Raw genomic sequence first — 26,337 nt, 5'->3', positions numbered from 1 at the left:
TGTGGACTTGCTTGCAGCCACTGCTGGAAGTAAGCACAAGAACGCATTGAAAAAGATGTAGAATGAAATCAATTGACACCCAAAACGTAACTGCTTCGGTTAGCGTACCGAATGAGTGTGTGTGTGTGTGTGTGTGTGTGTGTGTGTGTGTGTGTGTGTGTGTGTGTGGAGGGGGAGGAGGAATGTGGGGCAGCTTAGTGATCAAATATCATACCCTCCTTCCTGAGCAGCAGGCTTTTAAAATTTGTCTCCTGGCTGATTAACTTGCCATATGAATTCGTGCAGGAGGTCTGCGACAACAATATAAATACTAAGCATTTCCTTATCGTCGCTTTTTGGCCGCTAGGTGGAGAGTCCATTTGGTGTTTTTTTTTCTTTTCTTCTTTTTTTGCCTTTCGGATGTAGCCCATCCCAGGAATCCCGTGCACTAAACCTTCTTTATAAATACTGAAGATAAACGTAAAATCTATGATACAAAAAGTGTTTAGAATTATGTTTTGTAATATTGTAGACATTAAAATTTGGTGTAAACCTACTTTTAGCAGATGGCCTGTAGGGGGAAGGAAGGAGGAGTAGGGTTTAACGCCCGACCGAGGACCAGATCTTTCGAGACGAAGCATAAATTTGAAGCTGGTCTTGTCCTTTTGAAAAGGAACCATCCAGGCATTCGTCTTCAGCGATTTAGGGAAACCACGGAACACATAGGTCTGGGTGGCCGAGTTGGGACTTGAACCTTATCCTCTCGAACGAGAGTGCAGCGTCTCAACCACTGCGCCACGTCGAAGAAAACAATTTATTGACTCGTAGTCAGCACGGATTCAGAAAATATCGTTCTTGAGAAACACAACTAGCTCTTGATACTCATGAAGTAATGAGTGCTATCGACAGGAGATGTCAAATTGATTCCATAACTTTAGATTTCCAGAAGGCTTTCGACACTGTTCCTCACAAGCGTCTTCTAACCAAACTGCGTGTCTATGGAATATCGCCTCAGTTGTGCGACTGCATTCGTGATTTCATTTCAGAAAGGTCCCAGTTCGTAGTAATAGACAGAAAGTCATCGAGTAAAACAGAAATAACATCCAGCGTTCCCCAAGGAAGTGTTATAGGTTCTCTATTGTTCCTGATCCATATTAACGACATAGGAGACAATCTCAGTACCCGTTTTAAATTGTTTGCAGATGATGCTGTCATTTACCGTCTTGTAAAGTCATTAGAGATCAAATCGAATTACAAAATGATTTGGATAAGATATCTGTATGGTGCGAAAAGTGGGAATTGACCTGAAAAAAGAAAAGTGATCCGCTAAATTCCGATTACGCGGTAAGTCACACAAACCTGAAGGCTGTAAATTCAACTAAAAATACTTAGGGATTATAATTACAAATACCCTAAACCGGAACGATCACATAGATGATGTTGTGGGTAAAGCAAACCAAAGACTGCGATTCATTGGCAGAACACTTAGAAGGTGCAACAAGTCTACTAAAGAGACTGCTTACACCACGCTTGTCCGCCCTATTCTGGAGTATTGCTGTACGGTGTGGGATCCGCATCAGAAGGGTCTGACGGATGACATCGAAAAAGTACAAAGAAGGGCAGCTCGTTTTGTATTATCGCGAAGTAAGGAAGATAGTTCCACAGACATGATACGTGAATTGGTGTGGCAGTCAGCCACCTACATAGGAAGAAATAATCATCATGATAAAATAAAAGAAATCAGAGCTCGCACAGAAAAATTTAATTGCTCATTTTTCTCGCGCACCGTTCTAGAGTGGAGCGGTAGAGGTGCTTCATTGAACCCTCTGCCAGGCACTTTATTGTGAATAGCAGAGTAATCACGTAGATGTAGATGTTTGTTGAGGGTAACGTGGCTATACTGTTGCGACGGATAAATTTATTTGTTTATTTACACGTCAAGTTGCGTAGGACCAAATTGAGGAGCAAATCTCCAAGGTCATGGAACGTGTCAGTACATGAAATTACAACAAAAATGTAATAACTGATAATAATGAAGTGTTTATGAACCCGAAAAAAGTCAAGCCATAAGTTTAAGCGAGGAGTGACCCCTGAGGAAAATCTTCAGTTCAGATTTGAAAACGCGTGGATTACGGCTAAGATTTTTGAATTCTAGTGGTAGCTAACTGAAAATGGATGCAGCAGTATGCTGCACAAGAGCTAAGAAAGTCCGATCCAAATGCAGGTTTGATTTCTGCCGAGTATTAACTGAGTGAAAGCTGCTTATTCTTGGAAATAAGCTAATATTGTTAACAAGAAGTGACTGTAAGTAATATATATATTGAGAGGCCAATGTCAAAATACTCAGGCTCGTGAACAGGGATCAACAAGAGGTTCGTAAATTTACACTACTTATTGCCTGAACCGCCCGTTTCTGAGCCAAAAATATCCTTTTAGAATGGGAAGAGATACCCCAAAATATAATACCATACGACATACGCGAATGAAAATAAGCAAAGTAGGCTAATTTTCGTGTCGAATGATCACTCACTCCAGATACTGTTTGAATAGTAAAAATGGCAGCATTAAATCTTTGAACAAGATCCTGAACGTGGGCTTTCCACGAAAGTTTACTATCTATCTGAACACCAAGAATTTTGAACTGTTCAGTTTCACTAATCATATGCCCATTCTGTGAAATTGAAACGTCAGATTTTGATGAATTTTATATTAGAAAGTGTAAAAACTGAGTCTTACTGTGATTTAGTGTTAGTTTATTTTCTACAAGCAATGAATTAAAGCCATGAACTGTATTATTCGAAACGGAGCCAGTGTTGCACACAACATCCTTTACTACCAAGCTAATGCCACCAACAAACAGTAATATTTTAGAGTTACCCGAAATACTAGAGGGCACATTATTTATTATCCCACTCAGACCGGAGGAACTATTTCTTGTTGCCTCAGGATGTGTCCTATCATCCGAAGCCTTCTTTTAGTCAGATTGTGCCACAAATTTGATTTTCACCTATTAGATTACTCAACCTACCCCAAATAACGAAAACTGTTAGGTCATCCACGTGAGTGCTAAAAGGAATTCGGTTACACAACAAATCAGTCAAATCTAAAGGCCTTAAATTCAACTAAATACCTAGGAATTAAAATTACGAACAACTTAAATTGGATGGGACACACAGAAAATGTTGTGGGGAAGGCTAACCAAAGGCTGCGTTTTATTGGCAGGACATTTAGAAAATGTAACAGATCTATTAAGGAGAATCGCGAAGTATGGGAGAGAGTGTCATTGAAATGATACAGGATTTGGGCTGGATATCGTTAAAAGAAAGGCGGTTTTCGTTGCGACGGAATCTTCTCACGAAATTCCAATCACCAACTTTCTCCTCCGAATGCGAAATTATTTTGTTGAAACCGACCTACATAGGGAGAAACGATCACCACGAGAAAATAAGGGAAATCAGTGCTCGTACGGAAAGATATAGGTGTTCGTTGTTTCCGCGTGCTATACGAGCTTGGAATAATAGATAATTGTGAAGGTGGTTCGATGAATCCTTTTCCAGGCACTTAAATGTAATTTGCAGAGTATCGGTGTAGATGTACCCACTTTCTAAGTCCTTTGCTGTCTCTTACAGAATCGTCCGCCCCTAGTAGCTGAGTGGTCAGCGCGACGGATGTCATACATAACGGCCCAGGATCGATTCCCGGCTGGGTCGGAGATTTTATCCGTTCAGGGACTGGGTTTTGTGTTGTCCTTATCATCATTATTTCACTCCCATCGACACTCAAGTAGCCTCACTAGCGTCAACTCGAAAGACTTCCACCAGGCGAACTGTCTACCCGACGGGAGGCCCTAGCCACACGGCATTTCCATTTCTTACAGAACTGGAATGCCCTCTGTGAACCTCAGGGTTTTCGTTTCTCCTCCCTTACGTTTAATTATCTTTCGAAATTTCTCCTTAATTTCCTGTACAACCTGCTCAGTGTACATATTGAGTAACATTGGGGATATGCTATAACCATGTCGCAAGCTGTGCCTGATTACTTCTTCCGTTCCATGTCGTTCGACGCACATAACTGCAGTCTGATTTCTGTACAAACTGTAGCTAGGTTTACATTTTTTATACCTTTTACCTTCATAATTCCGCATCAACGTTCTCAAAAGCTATCGTTACACCGATAAATGCTGTAAACATATCTTCTAAAACTGTCGTAGTGTCAGTATTGCCTCGCGAATTTCTACATTTCTCCAAGATACAAACTGATCATCCCCGAGGTGTGCTTCTACATTTTTCTTCCATCCATCTGTAACTAATACACGTCACTATTTTGCAACCATAATTTATTGAACTAATGTGTCGTAATATTCACACCTGTCAACACCTGTCTTCTTTGGAATTGGAATTGTTATATTATTTTTGAAGTCTGTGGGTATTTCGCCTTTGTATGTTAGTTTTACAATTCGTGTATAAAATGCGTGTTAATTCATCATTACGCAACGACATTTCAGCGTTCTACACTTCCCAATGTAAGAAAACTTGCTGTATGTAACTTACATGTAAATATGTTTCAAAGAAAGCCGATGGATTCATTGATTTTATACCAAACATTATTTACGTACATGGAAGGTAAATAGCGAAAAATTGTAACATTTACACTGTCCATTACCTTTTAGTCTCAAGGTAATTTTTACTGCTAACGGCCAATGGGGACCAAAGGTACTGAGAACCACAGCTGAGGCACAGCAGGATATGATTGGCCGGTGTGGTCCAGATCTGTGCTTCTGATAAATATCAACTTAAAGCTTTAATGAGACAAGCCGACCAGTAGCAGGTTGCGTGAAACCCAAGCATACAAAGGGGCCGGGTTTAGAGACCCCAACTGCGGAAGACCCGGTCACGGACACACTGAGAAGCTTAAGCGAACCTTCGAAGATCGTCACGCCTTATTTGGAGCTTCCTGTGGTCCTGGAAGACTTAAATCTCGCAAGAGATTCTTGAGCAAAAAACTTGCCGAAGCTACCAACGACTGACCTCCGCTGTAGCTCGTATCCAGAACGAGAACTTGGGGTGGAAGATTTAGTGTATCCTAAACCGCATCAGACCAGGCGTAGCAAAGTGAAGGCAAATGTGATCAAATGGGACGCTTTATAAATGAACGTGATGACAGATGTGATTTTGCGGAATATCGAGAATTGGAACATCACCTGACGTAACTGTCCCAGTAAATATACTCTTGATGAATTATGGCAAGGAAACATTGAACTTAGCTCAATTTTAGGATGAAAAACTTCGACCTCTGGACATGAAAAGGTAAAGTAAAATTACGTGCGGATGCCTGCATACATACAGACCTATAGATTCGCAAACTGTCCAAAAAGGGTGGGCGAGAAATCACGTATGTTACAAATCACGAGTGACTGATGAATGGAAGTTTTCACAGTAACAAGTTTTCGGTATGTGAATGTCATTTGTGTCACAATAAATGACGAAAGGTATCATTCTACGCTGTGTGCCATCTGTTAACCGACATTTGTACTTCGTTCTAATAACCTTGTACGTTACGTTATCGATGTATAGCCTATCTGTGGTCAAATAAATGAACCTAGAAACCAATTTGCTCTGAGGAAAAAAATTATACTTGATGTACAACTGGCGGAATCACTGAAATTTTTCGCGACAGTGTAATGTTGATCCCGCTCCCCCCACTGAAATGTTGGTTGTGGTGATAGACTTATCTCTAGCGTAGCCCGAGGTCTAGGTTAGATTGAAGTTTGATGATTTGGTTGCGAGTTGGCGAAGCGAACGAATGTCAAAGCCAAGTAGAGTTTGTGGTAACACATTGGTCTGACCTGTAGCGTAAGCCAGTGTTTACATTGGCGCCATATTTAAACACACACAACACACTTTTCATCATAAAATCTTAAACTGCGAGGTAAATTAAGAAAATGTATATCAGATAATGGAAAAAGTCCCAACGAGTGTTTTGATGCGTATTGTACACATATATCATACGTAAACAACGAAAAATGCAAGGGGAAGTGGTGCTACAATGTGTAATTTTTACCAAATGTTTGGCAATAGTGTTTTCACAAGACATATTCGTATATTTTTTAACACTATAAAAGAAAGATAAATCTTTTCTGTGTATCTTCAATCTTTGCACTTAAGCTATTCGCGATGTCAGCTTTTAACTGGAAGATCCTTCTTCCCACACTTTCCACTTGCAAATCTCAACATTAAAGGAGATAAAAAAGTCTCTATTAATAACTGCATGACAGAAAATTTTGGGTCATTCGACGACTTTAACAAGAGAAGAATGGTATTTTCATTATTCGCTCATGTGTATTTCACATTTATTTATCATAATTTACAAACCGCATAATTACTTGAAAGACACGTTGTTGAAATACTCAATATGCACACTTTACAGGCGATAAAATATAATTTGCGTTGTCACAGTTCAACTGGGCAGATACACTGAAGCGCCAAAGAAACTGGTATAAGCATGAGTATTCAAGTAAAGAGATATGTAAACAGGCAGAATACGGTGCTGCGGTCGGCAGCGCCTATATAATACAACAGGTGTCTGGCGCAGTTGTTAGATCGGTTACTGCTGCTACAGTGGCAGATTATCAAGATGTAAGTTGGTTTAAAAGTGGTGTTGTAGTCGGCGCACGAGCAATGGGACACACCGTCTCCGAGGTAGCGATGAAGTGGGGATTTTCCCGTACGATCATTTCACGAGTGTACCGTGAATATCAGGAATCCAGTAAAACATCAAATCTCCGATATCGCTGCGGCCGGAAAAAGATCCTGCAAGAGCGGGACCAACGACGACTGAGGAGAATCGTTCAACGTGACAGAAGTGCAACCCGTCTGCAAATTGCTTGGAGAGTTCAGTGCTGGGACATCGACAAGTGTCAGTGTGCGAACCCTTCAATGTAACATCATCGATATGGGCTATCGGAGCCGAAGGCCAACTTGTGTACCCTTGAGGACTGCACAACACAAAGCTTTACACTTCGCCCTTGAACACCGACATTGGACTATTGATGACTGGGAACATGTTGCCCGGTCGGACTAGTCTCGTTTCAGATTGTATCGAGCGGATCGACGTGCACGGGTATGGAGACAATGTCATGAATTCGTGGACCCTCCATGTTAGCAGGGGACTGTTCAAGATAGTGGAAGCTCTGCAATGGTATGGGGCATGTGCTGTTGGAGTGATATGGGACCCCTGATACGTCTAGATACGACTCTGACAGGTGACACGTACATAAGCATCCTGTCTGATCACTTGCATTCATTCATGTCCGTTGTGCATTCCAACGGACTTGAGCAATTCCAGCAGGACAGTGCGACAGAATGGCTCCAGGAGCACTCTTCTGAGTTTGAACACTTCCGCTGGCCACCAAACTCCCCAAACATGAACACTATTGAGCATATCTGGGATGCCTTGCAACGTGCTGTTCAGAAGAGATCTCCACCCCGTACTCTTCCACGGATTTATGGACAGCCCTGTAGGATTCATGGTGTCGGTTCCCTCCGGCACTACTTCAGACGTTAGTCGAGTCCATGCCACGTCGTTTTGCGGCAATTCTGCGTGCTCGCGGAGGCCCTGCACGATATTAGGCAGGTGTATCGGTTTCTTTGACTCTTCAGTGTACATCAATTAGCAGTTATACTAGTCTTGCCAGTATCTGTTAGTCGTTATCAGCTGTAATGGCCGGAATTTCCGGGGATGTTTAATGTCTATCACAGAAAGTGACTGACACTATGCCTTGTCGAAACTCACAGCGAATGCAAGCCGCACAGAAAACTCCAATCGCTTTAAATCACTGGGTATCAACGGAACGCGAAGAATGAATGCGGCATATCCCGCGATGATGATGGTCTCTACTAGGTTCGGCAATAGGTTCTTCACTACCAGCCTTGTTCCGTTGAATAAGTAACATCGGCAGCTAATCGATGAAGAAAAGAGTTTGCGGTCATGTTTGTGTCAAGTTCTGGACGTTTTCCTTGCTCTTCCCGTAATTTAGAGACGTCTGATAGCACTATCTGCAAGACGGGTATTGATGCTGTATATTTTCGCGATAGCAATTACAGTTAGTTTATCACGATGTATTTGGTTTGTTATGTATTTAACTTTTCTTAATTATCTTCATTGCAGGCCGCGGGGGCCGAGCGGTTCTAGGCGCTTCAGTCCGGAACCGCGCGACTGCTACGGTCGCAGGTTCGAATCCTGCCTCGGGCATGGATATGTGTGATGTCCTTAGGTTAGTTAGGTGTAAGTAGTTCTAAGTTCTATGGGACTGATGACCTCAGATGTTAAGTCCCTTAGTGCTTAGAGCCATTTGAATCTTCATTGTTTCATGTGAATGTAGAAAGTTGAAGTAAATCAGCTAAGAACTTTTAGAAGTTTTTGGTAAGAGCCTTTCCCGTTTACGTATACATTTTATACATATATGTTTCAAATCAAATTACGGAATATTATATAGAGACTGATCTTCGTCTTGTCTTGAAGGTAAAATGTGCAAAATTTCACCAAGTCGGAATAAAACTGTAGATTTATATAAGGTACGAACAAACAGACACTATTCATATATAAGATTTGTGATTAGTCACAGTGTAACAGCTACTGTGACGACGATAGGTAACGTAAGGAACACAACGTTGGTGCAGTGCGGAAGGATATAATATGCGAAATCGTAAAAAGTGATTTTAAACTGTGACAGATCGCAACTAAGAGTACCAATTATCGAAAAACAGCATTCACAGTAATCACTGCCTTCAGAATTCACAGTTTAGGCCATCCCAACTGTACAACTTCCCGGTTGACGCCGGCTGCGGCGAGAAGATATGCGGACCATTAGCGGTCGGGATTTGGGAGCGGGAGCCGGAGGGAGTAGCGGTGTCCAGCTCGGGCCGGCGGGCGGCGGCGCCGGCGGCCGCGGCCGCGGCAGGAAGTGACGTAGCAGGGGGCGCCGGTCGCCTGTTTCTTGTGGAGGCGCGGCGCGCGGAAGTGGACCGGTCCAGCTGGCTACCTGGCCGCCGACGGCACCTGCGCCTGCGCCGGCGAGCGGCGCAGCATCCGGGAAGACGCCGCGCGCGCATTCCGACCCCTGATTTATGTTTTCCGCGCTCTTCTCGAGCGCGTCCAGCCGGATTCCAGTATAGCTCCTGCTGAAGGCCGCACTCGCATTCTTTCCCATGCACTGTCTAACCGTGCCAGACGCTTGAAGCTTCCCACTGATACCTCGCTCGTCCTCCCCGCTCCTTGAGTGCGCAGGAACACACGAAGCGGTCGGATATCACTATGTTATACTTTTTCTGCCACCTGGGAGTCCCAAAGGAATGGAAAAAGGGTACAATTAACTATCTACAGAAAAAGGCAGCTCAACTGATATACTTGGTCTCATCCTAAATCCATCACTTTGTCATTAACTGGATTGACGAACTTCTTCCGAGTCCAAACATAGTGGCTTCCGTGGAACAAAACTAGCTTTCCATGATTGTCATTGTCGTTTTCGTAGTCCATGATCGTATGGCACAAAACTCCCTCTCTTTACACTGTGAGGGTACCGTCTCCCCGAACTCCAGCGCCAAAGTCTCGAAGGTAGTTGAGGGATATATTCTAAATATTTTAGTATCGGGGATCAGTGGTGTCAGGTGATTCTTTACAGAGTCATTATACATTGAGGGCGATAGGCACATATACAGATGGCGGTAGTATCGAGATCAGCGGAGTTTGCTCTGAGTTGTCAGTGCTGACAGACAAGCAGCACTGCGTGAAATAATGTGTGCCGTACAAAGAAAATATCCGTTAGGACATGGCGGCGAAATGTGGCGTTTATGGGGTATGGCAACAGACGGCCGACGCGAGTGCCTTCGCTAACAGCACGACAACGCCTGGAGCGCCTGTTATGGGCTCGTGACCATATCGGTTGGAGCCTAGATGACTGGAAAACCGTGAGTCCCGATTTCGGCTTCTAAGAGCTGATGATAGGATTTGAGAGTGGCGCAGACCCCGCGAAGCCATGGACCCAAGTTGAGAACAAGACACTGTGCAAAATGGTAGTGGTTCCATAGTGGTGTGAGCTGTGTTCACGTTGAACTGACTGGGTCCTGTGGTCCAACTGAACTGATCCTTGACGGGAAATGGTTATTTTCGGCTGCTTTGAGACCTTTTGCAGCCATTCATGGACCTCATGTTCCCAAACAACGATGTCATGTCACCAGGCCCCAGTTGTTCACTATCGGTGTGAAGAACATTCTGGACAATTCGAGTGAAAGATTTGGCCACCCAGATCGCCCAAAGTGAATCCCTTCCAACATTTATGTGACGTAATCGAGAGGTCAGTTCGTGCAGAAACTCCTGCATCGGCAACACTTTCGGAATTGTGAACAGCTATAGAGGCAGCATAGCTCAATATTTTGCAGGGGACTTCCAACGACTTGTTGAGTCCACACTACGTCGAGTTGCTACACTATATTGGGCAAAAGGAGGTCCGGCACGATATTAAGAGGTATCCAATGACTTTTGTCACCTCATTGTATATCGTTTGATATCTTACTTTGTGTGTATAGAAGTTGTACCAGGAGGAATTGTAAATATTATGGGGTATGACAGGAACGATCATTAGAAGCAAAAAAGCGTAGTAAACATGGGCTCCAAACTGCACACCTTAAGCGTTATGAGCACTTGTCCATCTTCCCTGCTGTGAAACACATATCTTCTTCTGAACGTGCTCATGGCTCCTAAGGTATGAATTTTAGAGCCCACCTTAGTATGCGCCGAATGCCTTGTTTAAAAACTCAGGATAATTCCGTGTTGACTACAGTAATTACCGATTTACTCTTCACCTTCAAATGGCTCTGAGAACTATGGGACTTAACATCTGAGGTCATCAGTCCCCTAGAACTTAGAACTACTTAAACCTAACTAACCAAAGGACATCACACACATCCATGCCCGAGGCAGGATTCGAACCTGCGACCGTAGGGGTCGCGCGGTTCCGGACTGTAGCGCCTAGAACCGCTCGGCCACATCGGCCGGCTGACATACGAAGAGCAATGAGGTAAGCAATTGGGTTAGATACACTGCAGGTATACCACATTTTCTTCTTTTTGCTGGACTTTATCTTGTGCTTTCACTACGTAGGTATGTTAATTTTTGTAACTGGCAGTGTTAGTGGTAGAGAATGGCTGGGTATCGTTGCTGTCACCACTCCTCCCCAGTGTATGAAGGATGTGTAAGAACTTTCCAGCGAAACTTCTGTAGCGTACTCGAAACAACCTTGATACTTCATTCATCTCTGGCAATGTTTGTTGGTGTGAAACATGGCGGGTAGCACTGTGCTTCGGAATCCACGTCAGTCAGTTCAGAGGTCGGAAGAAGGTAGCGGCATACCATCTCCAACAGGACCGTGCCCAGTAAAGCACTGTGGTGTTTAAAACATTCATCGGATTGATGACTGTTTTATGAAACTTAGTAACGAAAACTGACCCACTGGCACGGTGAGATTGTGCGAGAAACAAAGAAGGGGGGGGGGGGTCGGGGGAGGCGACAAATTATAACTCGCCTATGCGAAAAATGTTCTCGAACCAGCCCTGGGTAAACCTTCATAATAGCTCTAATTCCTCGCCTTAACTCCTTGTGCTCATTTCGTGAGACGTATGTGGGAGGATGTGACATGTTGCCCGACTCCTACTGAGACGTACACTCTCAAAATTTCATTAGCAAACTTCTCCATGACGCACATCGCCTCACTTGTAGCGTCTGCCACTGAGGGTTGTTGATCATCTCTGTAACGCTCTCGCACCGAGTAAACGACTGCTTCGTTGAAGTATGTTAATCCAATGTGGTAAGGGTCCCAGACTGATGAGCAATACTCGAAAATCGATCGAACGAGAGTTTAGTAAACCACTTTATTAGTGGATTGCTTACATTTTCTTTTCCATTGAATTTTCCTGTCAAATGCTTTCCTATTGTTTGTTTTATGTGATCGTTCCACGTTAGGTCGCTCCGGATGGTTTACGCTCAAGTATTTACCCATACTTCGTCTTTACAGTGGTCTGTCAACAACAGTGTAATTGAACAGTCGTAGATCTTCAAATGTTCAAATGTGTGTGAATTCCTAAGGACCAGACTGCTGAGATCATAGGTTCCTAGACTTACACACTACTTAAACTAACTTATGCTAAGAACGACACACGCACCCATACCCGAGTGAGGACTTGAACCTCTGGCGGGAGGGGTCGCGCAATCCATGACATGGCGCCTCAAACTGCGCGGCCAGTCGTATATGTCTTCGCCTGTGTATGCGCAATACTTTACGTTTATGTACATTGAGGGTCAACTGCCAGTCCCTGCACCGTTCGTCGATCCACTGTAGATCGTCCTGCGTTTCACTACAGTTTCTTCGCTCTGCTTCGACCTTAGAGACAACTGCCTCATCTGCCAACAGTCCCGTGTAGCTTCCTGTGGTTTACAGTAGATTATTACATAGAGTGAACCACAACTCCACCGACGAACTTTCACAGGTTGTTGAGAGATAACCTTCTGAGTGTTTTCGTACAAGTTAAGCACAACCAACGGCGCCTCGTTACACAGTAATAAACTAACTATGATTTTACGCTGTGTTACCGCAGTCGCCGTTGTTTCTGTGAAAATAGCTTCACATTAGTGAAAAAGCCTGTAATATGCAATAACGAAAACATACAACACAACACAGAGTAATGCAACAATCCTCATAATGGTCATTGCTGTGATGGGGTTGCCGTTACTGCGGGAACAACTCAACATAGCGTCTTTGTACTGGCCTACCACTGCATTCAGTGAACCTATACATGAGGTGGATATCGGCCAACTCTTCTTATCAGTGAACCTGTTCAGAGTAGTGCTCTTTACCACTGTAACGTAAAACTAACTCTGCTGGAAAACAAAACTATAGACAGAATCGAATAGTGCTGCATGTAAATCTGAAAGAGATAAGACAACAAAGGCGTTACTGTTCTCAATAGCAGGTACCATGAGCGAATGGAAAGAAGACACACAGCGTATACCGTTGACATTCACGCTGTTGTGTGCTGTTTTCAGTGCAATGCAGATGCAGAGCTAACTGTGGCAAGAAATCAGTTTCTCGGTGGGACTCTAGTTCATATATACAGGGTGTCCCAGAAATGTCGCGACAAACTTCGAGGAGTTGTAGAGGGTGTCTTGAGGAACATATCGAGGATAGGAACCCGTGTTCGGAAACGTCATTCAATGATGCTACAGAGCGTCGAACTTACAGGTGACGGCGCTTGCCAGCAGGCTGCCCCTTCGACAGCAAACATGACTTTGTACACTGACGGACTGTAGGCAGAACCTGTCGCAATGTTGTTTGTTATTCAGTGATCGCGACTGATTGCCACGATCGCCAGTGGGGAATATGCAGCTAGCTGCTGCATAGAAAGGCCTTGTTCCTATTAATGTGACGCTCTTTTGCCGCTGTGGATGGCGGTTTCAGACACGAATTTCCATTCACAGTGTACTTTTCTCCTGGAACCCTCTAAATGTGCACTGTTAGGTATACAGAAGAAAAATAAACTACGGATGGAACCAGTACCCGAAACTGTCATCCACCAAGGCGATACAGCATCGCATTCATAGCAGCTAGTTCCATCTTCTTCGCTGACGATAGTGGCCATCAGCCGTGATCATTGAATAAGAAACAACATTGCAAGGCGTTCCACCTACGGTCTGTCAATGGATGAAGTCACATTTGCTGCTGAAGGGGTGATCTATTGCCAGGCACCAGCACCTATAACTTCGACGCTCTGTAGCGTTGTTGGATGACGTTTCCGGGAACGGGTTCCTATCGTCGATTTGTTCCTCAAGGCGCCCTCAACAAGCCCTCGAAGTTTGTTGCAACATTTGTGGGACACCCTGTATATAAAGGGTCATTTAGTAAGCAATGCTACACATTTTTTAAATTCAGGATTCCAATACACTATATTATTCCCCACCCTTTAGCTAGAAAACCTAATTTTCCAACATAATCTTCGTTCACTTCGATGGTCTTGCTCCACCTTACTGGGAGAGTGTGTACGCTCACATGATACCACTCTACTGGTCGACCACAGAGGCAGCGTCTTGCTGCGTCAGTAACATCCCAGTCATCCACATTTTGCTTCCTACAGGACGCATCCTTCGTTGGGACGAACAGGTGGAAGACGGAAGGTGCAAAATCCGGGCCTTAGGGTGGATCGGGAAGAACAGTCAAATGAAGTTATGAGCTCCTGTCGAATGTGCCAGCACTACGACAGAGACGTCCAGTTGTGTAGCAAGGTGTTTGATTGTGATTGGTCGATCACCTCGGATGAGAGTGTCCGCACGTGCAGGAGTCACAGCTGAGCGGGCCGACTGGCACGCGGGAGATCGGACGGGTTTGCGCTAGCTCATTGCAATGATGACAGACGCCTCGCCCAACGACTCACCGTGCTTTTGTTCACTGCCAGGTCTGCGTAGACATTCTGCAAGCGCCAACGATTACCTGCGACGCTCTGGTTTTCCGCCAAAAGAAACTCAACAACGGCTCTCTGCTTGGAACGCAACTCCGTTACAGACGCCATTTTGAAGCAACGTATAGCGCAGCAATCTGTCGAAACTTCATGAACTATAGGGACTGAAGCGCGAATATTCCGCTATGTCCCACAACGAATTCCGCATTTTTTCAACCGAAACTGACCGAGGAAAAAAGTGTGTTGCATTACTTATTGAGCGCCCCTCGTGCTTTCACATCTGTCGATTTTATTTCTTAAGAGCAACGTCTTGATTTCTACCTGCAAAGTAGTCGCGAATCCAGTCACAAATCTGGCACGATAATCATTTTTGCCTGTGAGTTTTCATCCTTCTGTCGATAAATGCTCCATCCAGCGGCATATTTGATGAGCAAATTGAGGCAACAAATAAACAACAGCGCGGTATAAAAAGAGCACGTGCAAATGGAGAGAGAAGAGAAGAAGGGGTCCGAAATGGGTCAGAAAGTGAGAGGCGGCGTCCGCGCGCTGCCCGGCGCGGTGCGGTGCCGCTTTTTTCGCCGCGGGTGACCGGATATCCTGCGCGCCACCCGCCGGGGCCGGCATTGCTGGTCCGCTCGCCTCGCCTCGCCTCTCCGGCCTCCGCCCCTCCCGCCCCCAGGAGTCCTGGCCGCCAGCCCGCCGGCCGCGCGCATTCCGTTCTCACGCACCGTGGCGCGCTCCACGCACACGCCGCCGCAATCTGCGACACCGGTCTACGCCGCGCATGTGGCCCCGCTTGGGACGACGAGAGACTTATAACACAGCGGGCCTCCGCACGAGAGACGCTTTTCAAGGAGCTTCGAAGACCGGCTGAGAAACAGCATCCTGTATCAGCCCCTGCGTCATTGCTCCGAAAACTGGCGTGCAGCGTTTTACGGACAGTCTCTTCGAAAGATGGCACCTGTTAATGGAAATTAATGTGAGATATGTCCACCCTTCGCCCTCAAGACGATTTGAATTCTCGTGGGGACGCTTTCAGTAAGGTGTCTGAATGTCTCCGGAGGAATGGCAGCCCATTCTTCCTCAAGAGCTGAAATCAGTAAAAGTAGTGATGTCGAACGCTAGGGTCTGGAGCGAAGTCGATGTTCTGAGTCATCCCAAAGTTGTTCTGTTGGGTTCAGGTTGGGCTCTGGTTTATGATCGGGTGCATTATTTATTTATTTAATCTGATGTGGTTAGAACCCTCAGGCCCTCTTTTACATGGGGCCAGGGTTTCACACATACAGTACCTTTTTTAGATCATAGTTGCCAAAGAAATAATGACAGATAGTATTAAAATGATTTGAGTTCAAAATGACTCAAATGGCTCTGAGCACCATGGGACTTAACTTCTAAGGTCATCAGTCCCCTAGAACTTAGACCTACTTAAACCTAACTAACCTAAGGACATCACACACATCCATGCCCGAGGCAGGATTCGAACCTGCGACCTTAGCGGTCGCGCGGTTTCAGACTGTAGCGCCTAGAACCGCTCATCCACCTCGGCCGGCCTGATTTGAGTGTCTATAGTCATAAATAAATAATACCGACTATGAACTAATAAAGTTAATACTGGCAGTACTAGTACTGTTGTTGCTGTTATTACTGATAGCCATTAAAATAGTAATAATAATAATAATAATTATTATTATTATAAATTAAATGACAATAATAACAATAATGATAGCGGCAGATACAAAAAGAATTTATAGGTCTACAAAATAGATGTTTTCTGATATAGCGATTTCTGGGGAAAGGAAACTTAAGGAGGCTGCACCAGCTAAGACTACTGGCAAATGCGGATGATGTGGTCGGAAAGAAAGGTGCACAACGGTAACGAGAGTACACTGGTAACGGTTGCGTATAGGCACAACGTAATCCTTATTGTTCCTTTAACACGTATGTCATTAACTGTCTTTTGAAGCTGGAGATGTTATTCATTGCTCTAATATAATACGGGAAATTATTGCAGAGTCGCTACTGAGTAGGGCTTTGAGAAAGTAACTGACCTATGGAATGGAGTTTTGTTCTGACGGGAGTGGGTGCTTCTTCTATGTTGTGCGGTCAAGAGCGTTAAAGTCGTGGAGGGATATGAGGGACAGTGTTCCTTGATAAGATAGTAGAAAAGACAGAGGGTACGGAAATCTCTGTGTTTGTCTGCGCGCAGCCAGGATAGATGTGCAAATGATGGTGAAATATGATCAAAGAGTCGAACATCAGAGGTACAACGAGCACATACATTCATAACGAGTTCCAGGCACTGTGAGCTTTCCTGAGTTGGACCTTGCAGGATAACATCGCTGTAATCAATAATTGGATGCGTAAGTGTTTGTATAAGTTTCGTTTTCAGGTCAAAGAGAAGGCATGGAGAGATGTTGATGTCTTCTTGCACATTGCAATTACGTGCTCAGTACAGTTTAAATTTTCATGCATTATGACTTCTAGACTCTGTGCTCAGGGAGAGAAGCTGATATTTGTCCCATTTAGGGTTAACAATGCAAGAGATTCCGGATATTTGGGCTAATGAGACTAGACTGATCAACCAGTGCCGCTTGGTTTGTTAATGGATTGAGCTTTAACCCTGTTTCATGCTGATACAAACAACCATTATCTCCAAACTGTTCCACTCCTCACTTATTTCCATTACGTAGGGGTATTCGGAGACTTTTTCTCACATGGCTTACTTACACAAAAACACTCTGCAGACCACTGAAGCGCATGGCAGAGACTGCGTCTTACCGTACCGTACATATTAAGACTTCTTTCCTTTCCATTCACGAACGGGGCACGAAAAGAATGGTCAGTTGTATCATCCTGTGCGAGCTGTTTTGCCTGATTCCATATGTGCTACCTCTACGGGTTAGATAAGTAGGAGGCTGAAGAAAGTTTCTGTTAGTGCGAGTCGATACTTGTTCCATGAAGTTCAAAAGTATTCAAGTATGTGCTGTGCACGTGTTTATTATGAAGTTTCTTTTGTAGACGAACTGCAATTCGCGTGCATCCTGTCATTGCGTAACAATCTTCCATTTTGTTCTCTCACAAGTGAGCCTCGTTGATAGTTTCATTCCACAACTGTACCCTTTGTTACGCCAAATACTTTATGACATGACTAAATCTAGTTGTTACTTATAAATCCTGTAGCCAAAGGATTCCACTGTTTCATATTTGGTGAAGCGCTTACTCGCCAAGAGGCGAATATCATTAATCTAATGACAAGGTGACACCTTGTGACAAGTAGGAAAAGCCGGTATTGGCACAAATTTTGAATTGTCACTTCAGATTCGTTCTAACTATCGTCGGGCTGCTACAACAGCCAATCGCACATTTGTTATTACGTCTTTGTATGAGAAACACAACACTCAGACGAAAAAAAGAAAGAAAACTTGAAAATCGGCTGTTCTATCTCTAATCCTTTGGTTCTCTACAACAAAGAGTGTATTGCGTTTCACACGAAAGGTGGTTCTTCTTCCAGGGGACTTTCTCTGTCCTGAAACTAGTCATCACATGCTGGCACCTAGAGCAAAGAAGAAAAGTGGAGGTTAGCTTATAGATCCCTTTGATTGTTGTGCTTTCTGATTGATACACCATGCCTGAGTTCCTCGATGATTTTCTCATACTCATCAATCATTCATCTTAATTTCATGCAACCTATATTGACAATATTACTTTCAATGTATGTTGCCTTACTTTTTTTCTGTCGTAAGCGTACTGCAATTTAAGAGCGTGTTGCACAAAATGTGTTTGGATTTTATTGGCAAATCAGCCTCAGCTGCTGTTCTGTAAATATTGCAACATCGTACATGTCTGCAATTTGATTGTTATACAGTAAAATGGTTTATGCCTGTAAATGCGGTGAACAGTTTGATAACCTGTTTTTAATCTATATGCAGAAACGTGTCTTGAGTGTAAACTTTACATAACTGTCAGTGATAAGGATTTTCAGTAAAAGCCAAACGCATGTGGTGTAACTCTTAAACTACAGACCACTTAAGACGAAAACTATATATATATATAACAGCTCTGTAGAACATAGACATCCAAATACCCATAGATAGGATTTTGTTAAGCGAACAAGCCGCCAATAACAAAGGCGCGAAAGCAGCATATCGTAAGCAGAAATAGCTGTATGCAATACGAAATTTTTATTATTTGGAGACGATCTTCCTTGCTATATCTGCTAAAATAATCCTTATTTCCAGACAGAATCAGGTATGTGTTTATATTACTGCTTTAGATCGTCAAAACTATACCAGAAATAAAAAAGATTTCAAGAAACGATTAGTTAAGCAAATTGAACTAGGAACGTGTGAACGCGTTTCTGTAATATGAAAGTCCGTGAACTGTAGTACAGAACTACCGAATTCATTAGAACGCATTCAGAACGGAAACGTGACAGCTAAGGAAGTGCTAATGTACTGGTCCTGCGGATGCTCACTTCTCTGGGCTTTTGCCCCTCCTTCCACTCCTCTCCTCCCCCCCCCCCCTCTCTCTCTCATTCACTCACTCACTCCCATCCGGGATACACTCCCGCCTCCTTACCTGGCGGAGAAGCGGAGGGTTCCCATAATTAGGCGTTAGGGGGTTGGGCCTCTTCCGCGTCCGTAGATTAACTTTTTATACACGTCGTAATAGATTACCCCCAGCCGCTCGGACACCAAGAAAACATGAATACAGGTTGTCGACAGGCGTACGGCACTGAAATGCTATGTTAACTGGCGTGCTCCGAACAGAGACGACCTCACACGCACGATCCGAGTGTACATAATTCCCTTCATGTCCCAACAAAGCGTTACGTAATAACTCATCCCAGGTAAGCTTAACACTCGCAGAAAAATAAATGAAGAATCTCATATTGAATTTTTTTTCTATTAACACGACAAATTTTTAGTCCATCCCTGAACTCTCGTAGTTTTGCCGATGACATTGCACTGTTTACCTCTAGTGAAGATAGAATTCACCTACGAACACAAAACATTAAAAAGAAAATACGTGGAACGTATTCACAGTCGCGAATATGAACAGCCATCAGTTGCATAGTGGAATGTCTGCCATTATGCAACTGATGGTTGTTCATATTCACGACTACGAATACATTTCGTGTATTTCATAACGGCTGTAGTCGCCGCAGTGCCTGCATCGTAATTCGGAATAACACAGGCGCTGCAATATCGTATTAATAAGAAAAGTTTGAAAGTAAGCTTGAAAATCGACAACGACACATCGAAAACAAAATTGTATTCGTTGCAATTGACGTCATAGATCCGACTAGCGAGTTTCTATAGTTGAACACAATGACAAGACGCCTGTCTACAAATAATGTATATCAGCGCTGCGGTTTAGCATCCCCTCCCCTAATGGGAGAGGAGCGGACCATACAGACTTCAGTTTTCTATGGTCGCCCTAAATCTGTGAAAACAGAGTGTTTATTGTGATTTAATAATGAAATCTGTACCAGTTACTTAGTTTTTTATGGTTAGCACAACCCTTTTGGAGTATTAGCTCTCATTTTCAAGTCTGTTTGTTTACGTCAATTTTTTTTTGTGTCGTCTGCATGTGTCATTTTCTGCCACTCTTCTATTGTAGTTGTCTTCTTGAGATTATACTGCACTCGGAAAATTGGAGAAATGGATCTAGGAATGTTTTTTGTATGCTGCTGTTAGAGATAGTATTTTTGTTTTTCTTCTTACAAGCATTGTGTCTCCTCCATTACGAAGAATATCATACTCATGGAATAATCACTTACGCGGTTTGTTTTTGTAGTCAAAACATGCTGCAGAGATATTACGATAGTATGCTTTCATACAGAGTTTCTATAGTCAGACGTGTTACATTTCCTGTGCATCAAATTACACACATAAAGCTGTCAATTATAAAATTTATTGTACCATTGTTAGCTAATTATCGACTGTGATGAACGTATGTAAGCGTCTTTGTTCATTGATAGTAAGATTTTCTCCCGTATTCTTGTCTATTGGGAGCGTCTTCTCCTTCTCGTACAACCCTGTTACCGACTACACTTTAAACATCTAAACTCCCGTAATGGATCTTTCGTGGCGTATTTAAAATGTGTGTTGGTCAGACAGAGACTCTATACCGCGACGTTGTATTTCGCCCGTAATCCTTAAGAAAATCACTTGATCTTGTTGGCAGTCTTTTAAAGTGGTTTTGTCGGGAACTTACTGGGTGTACATTACTGGCTGTATCCATGACACGAGACAATCGTACACTCTGTAAATGATACATCGTCTTTCTGTTAATGAGTAGTGTGTAGCGATGCAGAGACGGGCGTGCGAGTGAGAAACGTCATTATGGTGACGGAAAAGCATCAGGAATTCTGCCAGTATTTTGCGCTTAATACCTTTCTCTTCTATTTTACTCTTAAGGTCATCTCTTTTGAAAGTGCCGGTAGCAGATGCGGAAATGGGCTCTGCCTGTTGTTGTTGCGAAAATACTAGTCTGTATTCTGCCTGTCGTACGACAGCATCTGTGAATATTTGGTAATTGTGACATCGTTCTTCACTAGCGGCTTCTAATCAAATTGCGTGCCTGTAGAGTATCGTCACATTTGTGCCACTGGATTCGTGATTTCTTGTCAGAAAGGTCACAGTTCGTAGCAACTAACGGGAAGTCGTCGAGTGAAACAGAAGTATCTGGTGTTCCTCAAGGAAGTGTTATAGGTCCTCTGAGGAGTCCTCTTAGATTGTTTGCAGGTGATTCTGTGGTTTACCGTCTAGTAAATTCATCAGAAGATCAAAGCCATTTGCGGGTTATTTTAGATGAGACATCTGTGTACAAAGGTCGAGCAAACTCAGCTAAAGAACTTGTAAGAATGTGACGGAAAATCAAACAATGTAAAATCAAAGACGGTAAAATAAGTCTATATTAAACTGAGTGAAAGTACAAATGGGCACTTGCTGTTTATTGGGTTTTTCCCTGTATGACGACCGGTTTCATACCTTGGACGAATATCTTCAGATCATATCTGCATATAGAATTAAACTACGTAAGTAAAAGCGCTAATAATCAGCATAACATACCAAACAATTCTATTTGACGCCTGCCAATATATTTTAGTATGTTGACGACTCCCAAGGATTGTGTGTCTTTTAATTCTTTGTTTCCCCGCGAATTTTGACGATGGTAGGTTTCTCCTCTTTTATACTCTACCGACACCACGAGCTACGTTTTAATTTACATTACGTTCATTCAGCATTTTATTGTGCTCATAGATTTTATCCTATCAGACGTGGATTATCATGTGCTGTTCGGGCTCGTCTTTTGACAGAGTTTTGGAGTTGTTTTATTGGTCATGCACGGTTCGGATCGGATGCCCATCTGCTGGTTCATCTATGATTTTGCCAAGGAGTAACATATTTTTAGGCGCACTTGCTCCGTGGAAGTCGTTGCTCATGAAGTATTGATTTTTTGAGTACATCGCTTTTCTGTGCACTTTGTTGATTTATTAGCGCTTTTATGTATGTAATATCATTCTATGTACCTGAAGGTATACCTCCAGGGTATGAAACATGTCGTCATACAGGGAAAAACACAATAAACAGCTAGTGCGGATTTGGACTTTCAGTCAGTTTAATATAGACCATTTTACCATCTTTGATTTTTAATTTGTTTGACTGTCCACCGCATTATGTACAATATACCTGTACGATGCAAAAAGTGGCAATTGACACTAAACAATAAAAAGTTTGAGGTCCTCCATATGACTACTGATAATAATCTGTTAAATTTTTTTGTTTGATAAATAATACAAATTTAAAGCTTGTCGATTCGCAAAATAGTTACGGATTACAATTACGAAGAATTTAAATTTGAGCCATCACTAAGAAAATTTTGTTGGGAAGCGAACTAATAACTGCGTTTTTTTGTGGCAGAACACTTAGAAGGTGCAACGTAAGATAGTGCCTACGATGCGCTTGTCAGTCCTCTTCTGGACTATTTATGTGCAGTTTGGGATTCTTACCAGGCAATATTGACGAAGGTCATCGATGAAGTTCAAAGAAGAGCAGCTCGTTTTGTTTTATCGCGAAATGCGAGAGATAGTGTCAAGGGTGGTTATTCTTCTGGAAAATTTGGAATTCTCAGGGAATTACGTTTTACCCGGAAAAATCAGGGAAATTTCAGAAACTTCATAAAATCTCAGGGAATTCTTCTTCTTAACCCAGCATTGAAATTGAATTTTATTGAGCTTTATAAACCACAGATTTTAAAATACCTGATATTCAAAGTTTGTTAATTATGTGAATGTAAATTATCGATGTTTAAAAACTGAGAGATTAAGCTGTTGTGTCTGGTGTATAGCTCATCTGAGAGGCAAGGAAAATCACTGTTGGGGTGTGCTGCCTCCCACCCCCACGCTCACCATTAATTCTTCCTAACATGCTCTTCGTCCTCACACCAGGAATTCTAAGGGAATTTTTTTCTAAGTTTGAGGAACCACCCTGTGTCATGAATACGATGTGCAGTCATTAAGACGAAGGCGTTCTTCGTTGCGGCGAGATCATTTCACGAAATTTCTGTCATCAACTTTCTCCTTCGAATGCGAAAATATTTTGTTGATGTTCACTTACATAGGGAGAAATGATCGTAGTAAAAGGATAAGAGAAATCAGAGCTCGCACGGAAACATTTAAGTGTTCATTTTTTTCCGCGTGCAATTCGAGAGTCAAACTGTGGAGAAATAGTCTGAAGATGGTTCGATGAACCTTTTTCCAAGCACTAGAGTGGAAAATGCAGAATAATCATCTAGATGTAGATGTAGATTTTGCTCATTTGACCGCAGTAATAATTAAGGCCAGAGGGCTGACCGTCTGCCTGTGAACTCCACGGCCTGTTTCTGCAGCCAACCTTGGGAGGAGAAATTCCTGACGAGGATGTCGGTAGAAAGTTGAGAGCAAAACAAGTACCGCAGTGTATGAATATAGTGCAGCTGGTCAGTGTACAAATATCGCTAATGTAAATGTCGAAGATTTGTACATGCGGACACGGCTCCAAAGTTAATACAGCTTCATTCTATCGGAAAGTCATTACCATTTGGAGGCTTAACATCGTTTGCAGTTTCTTAACGAGGAGTATTTTACCTTTACGATGTGATTACTTTGACTTGGACTACTAATTGTAGCACCAAAAAATTATCTGAAACGATCTTGGGTATTAACAAACTGCTTTAGTCATTTATTTTTAGATTACTACTGCTTTCACGACACTAGGAGCCACATTTTCAGGCGAACATCTGCGTAACAATAAATGAAAAAGAAATTACAACCTGAAGACATCCATTGATTGATAACCTTAAAATGTTTTCTGAATATTACCAGATCAGTGGATGTCTTGAGGTTGTTATTCCTTCTTGATTTATTACTAAACAGATCTTCTCCTGAAGATGTGGTTTCTAGTGCACTGAAACTGGTAACGAGCTAAAAATAAATGACTAAATACAGCTGAAGCGTTTTATTAATATCCAAGATGATTAGTCATAGTTGTGGTTGCCTTATCTACAAGGCTGTCTATCTGAAACGAATAATGCCGTTGACGTGCAACTTAGAGAGTTGAAAACAGGTAAGTGTCCCGGTCCGAATGGAATCCCAATTAGATTTTACAGAGTATACTCTTAGGCGTTGATCGGTTAATTAGTGTGCATTTATCTCGAATCTCTCGCCCAGAGCAAAATACCAAGCGACTGGGAGAAAACGTAGGTGATTCCCCGACTTAAGAAAGGTGAAATACAGACCCGCAAAATTGTAGACCTATATTCTTAACAGCGGTTTGCTGGAGAATCGTTGAGCATATTCAGAGTTCGAATATAATAAATTTCCTAGAGACAGAAAAGTTTCTGAAGCTTTCTTTAAGTGGCTATCTACAACCGATAAATATTTGGAAAAAATCATTTTTTGTGACAATTTCGGTACTTGCTACCGTCTTCACAGGAGATACTGCAAAGGACAAGAAAAGAGTGACATACGTATCTGGTTCCCTGCAATCTTACGACATGAAAATAGGTACAAAAAATTGAGATTTCTTAATACGTACACAATGTACGTCAATTGGTCAAAAATAAGTCTCTGCCAAATACGGCAACTTCAAATATAAAATGTGTCTAATTATCACGATGCTTGTTTCGGTAAATTTACACGCTAGTAGTACTATGCAATCGGAGTGTGATAATATGGACACAATTAATCTTAACATCATATGACTAATACAGTTGATATATAGTCTACAGGTCATAGTACAGCTCAAAGATAAAATTACTTTATTGAAAGACATAGACATTACATATTCATGAAAGAACACCAGGCTATAGTTATGTGTCGTCGGTATATCTACTGTGTTATTCTGTGACCACTGATTAAATGAATAAACTTACAAAATAAGAGGGTGATTGTTCGCGATGGTGACAAGGGTGTATTGCCCAGAAAATGTGTGCCACATTTGCATACAAAACTAAATAAACCCTCAACACAGGTATTTTTCGCTCACAACTGGAGGTATCTACAGTATCATAGAGAACACGTAATACATATGAGTATTTGATTACTGTAGATTCCTCCAGTCGGTGAGCGAAAAACACCTGTGTTGAGCGTTTATTTAGTTTTGTATGCAGTTGTGGCGCGCATTTTTGTGTAATAACACCGTTGTCACTTTTGCTAACAGACGCCTGACTTTTTATTCACTTCAGCTCTGGCCAAAGAATAATACAGTAGATATACCAGCAACAAATAACTATATTCTGATATTCTTTGATGAACATTTAATGTCTACTTCTTTCAGTATTGTTATTTTATCTTTGAACTCTCTTTTGACCGGTGTGCTACATATCTACCGAGTAGTGTTTTCTTGCGTAGATAGTGTTTTGACTAAGCTTGTATTAGTTATTAGATGTTAAGATTAAGTGTGTGCTTGTACCACACTTTGACTGTGTAACTGTACTACAGTGGAAACTTACTGAAACAGTCGTCATGATAATTACTCGCATTTTATACTTGTTGTTACCGTATTTGGCAGAGATGAATTTTCGACCAGTTGATGTACATTATGTAAGTATTACGATGCCTCAAATTTTTGTAACTACTTTCATGCTGCAAAATTATGGGAAATGACATACTTGTGTCATTCTTGTCTTGTACCTTGCAATATGTCCTGTGAAGATGGTAGCTAGTACCGAAACCGGGAGCGAACAAATAAAACTCTACAGCTGTTGACAGAAAAAATGATTGTTTAACAACAACCTCTGTCCACAAATCAGCGTGGAGTTAGAAAACTTCGCTGGTGCGAAACTCAGCGTGCTCTTTCCTCGCGCGATATCCTGCGAACCGTGGATGAAGGGGAACAGACCGAGCCCATAAGTGTTTGACATAGCATCACGCTGCCTACTGTTAAAGAAGGTCCAAACGCAAGGTGTAGGTTATCTGATATGTGCGTGACTCGAAGACTTTTTAAGTAATGGCCTCGTGTACGCTGTCCTGTCCGACGAGTACTCATCAGAAACAAAGGTATCGCCGAGAGTATCCCAAGGAAGCGTGATAGGACCACTCTACAAAAACGGGAAAGTGTCATCGTTGAGTGACTGTAGGAGGAAACACGATCACTTAAACGGAATTTCTATTTGAGGTGATAAAAATGGCAGTTTGCTTTAAATGTAGAAAAATTTAAGTTGATACAGATGAGCAGGAAAAACAATCCCGTCATGTTGTAATACAGTATTAGTGGTGTGCTGACTGATGCAGTCACGTCGATTAAAAATCTATAACACTGCAGAGAGAGATGAAATGGAACGAGCACGTAAGGTCCGTTGAAGGGAAGGC

At 42.6% G+C, this 26,337-nt stretch overlaps 1 protein-coding gene across 1 annotated transcript in view; it reads left to right on the top strand.

The window, feature by feature from the left end:
- The window catches only part of LOC124805356 (elongation factor-like GTPase 1), a 597,412-nt gene that overhangs the window by 505,275 nt on the left and 65,800 nt on the right, over window positions 1-26,337 (top strand). The window lies entirely within an intron of this gene.

The sequence above is a fragment of the Schistocerca piceifrons genome, chromosome 7, assembly GCF_021461385.2.
Source record: "Schistocerca piceifrons isolate TAMUIC-IGC-003096 chromosome 7, iqSchPice1.1, whole genome shotgun sequence".
In the NCBI taxonomy this organism is placed as follows: domain Eukaryota; kingdom Metazoa; phylum Arthropoda; class Insecta; order Orthoptera; family Acrididae; genus Schistocerca; species Schistocerca piceifrons.
Note: the sequence above shows the minus strand (reverse complement) of the source record. Positions and strands in the feature narration are given on the sequence as shown.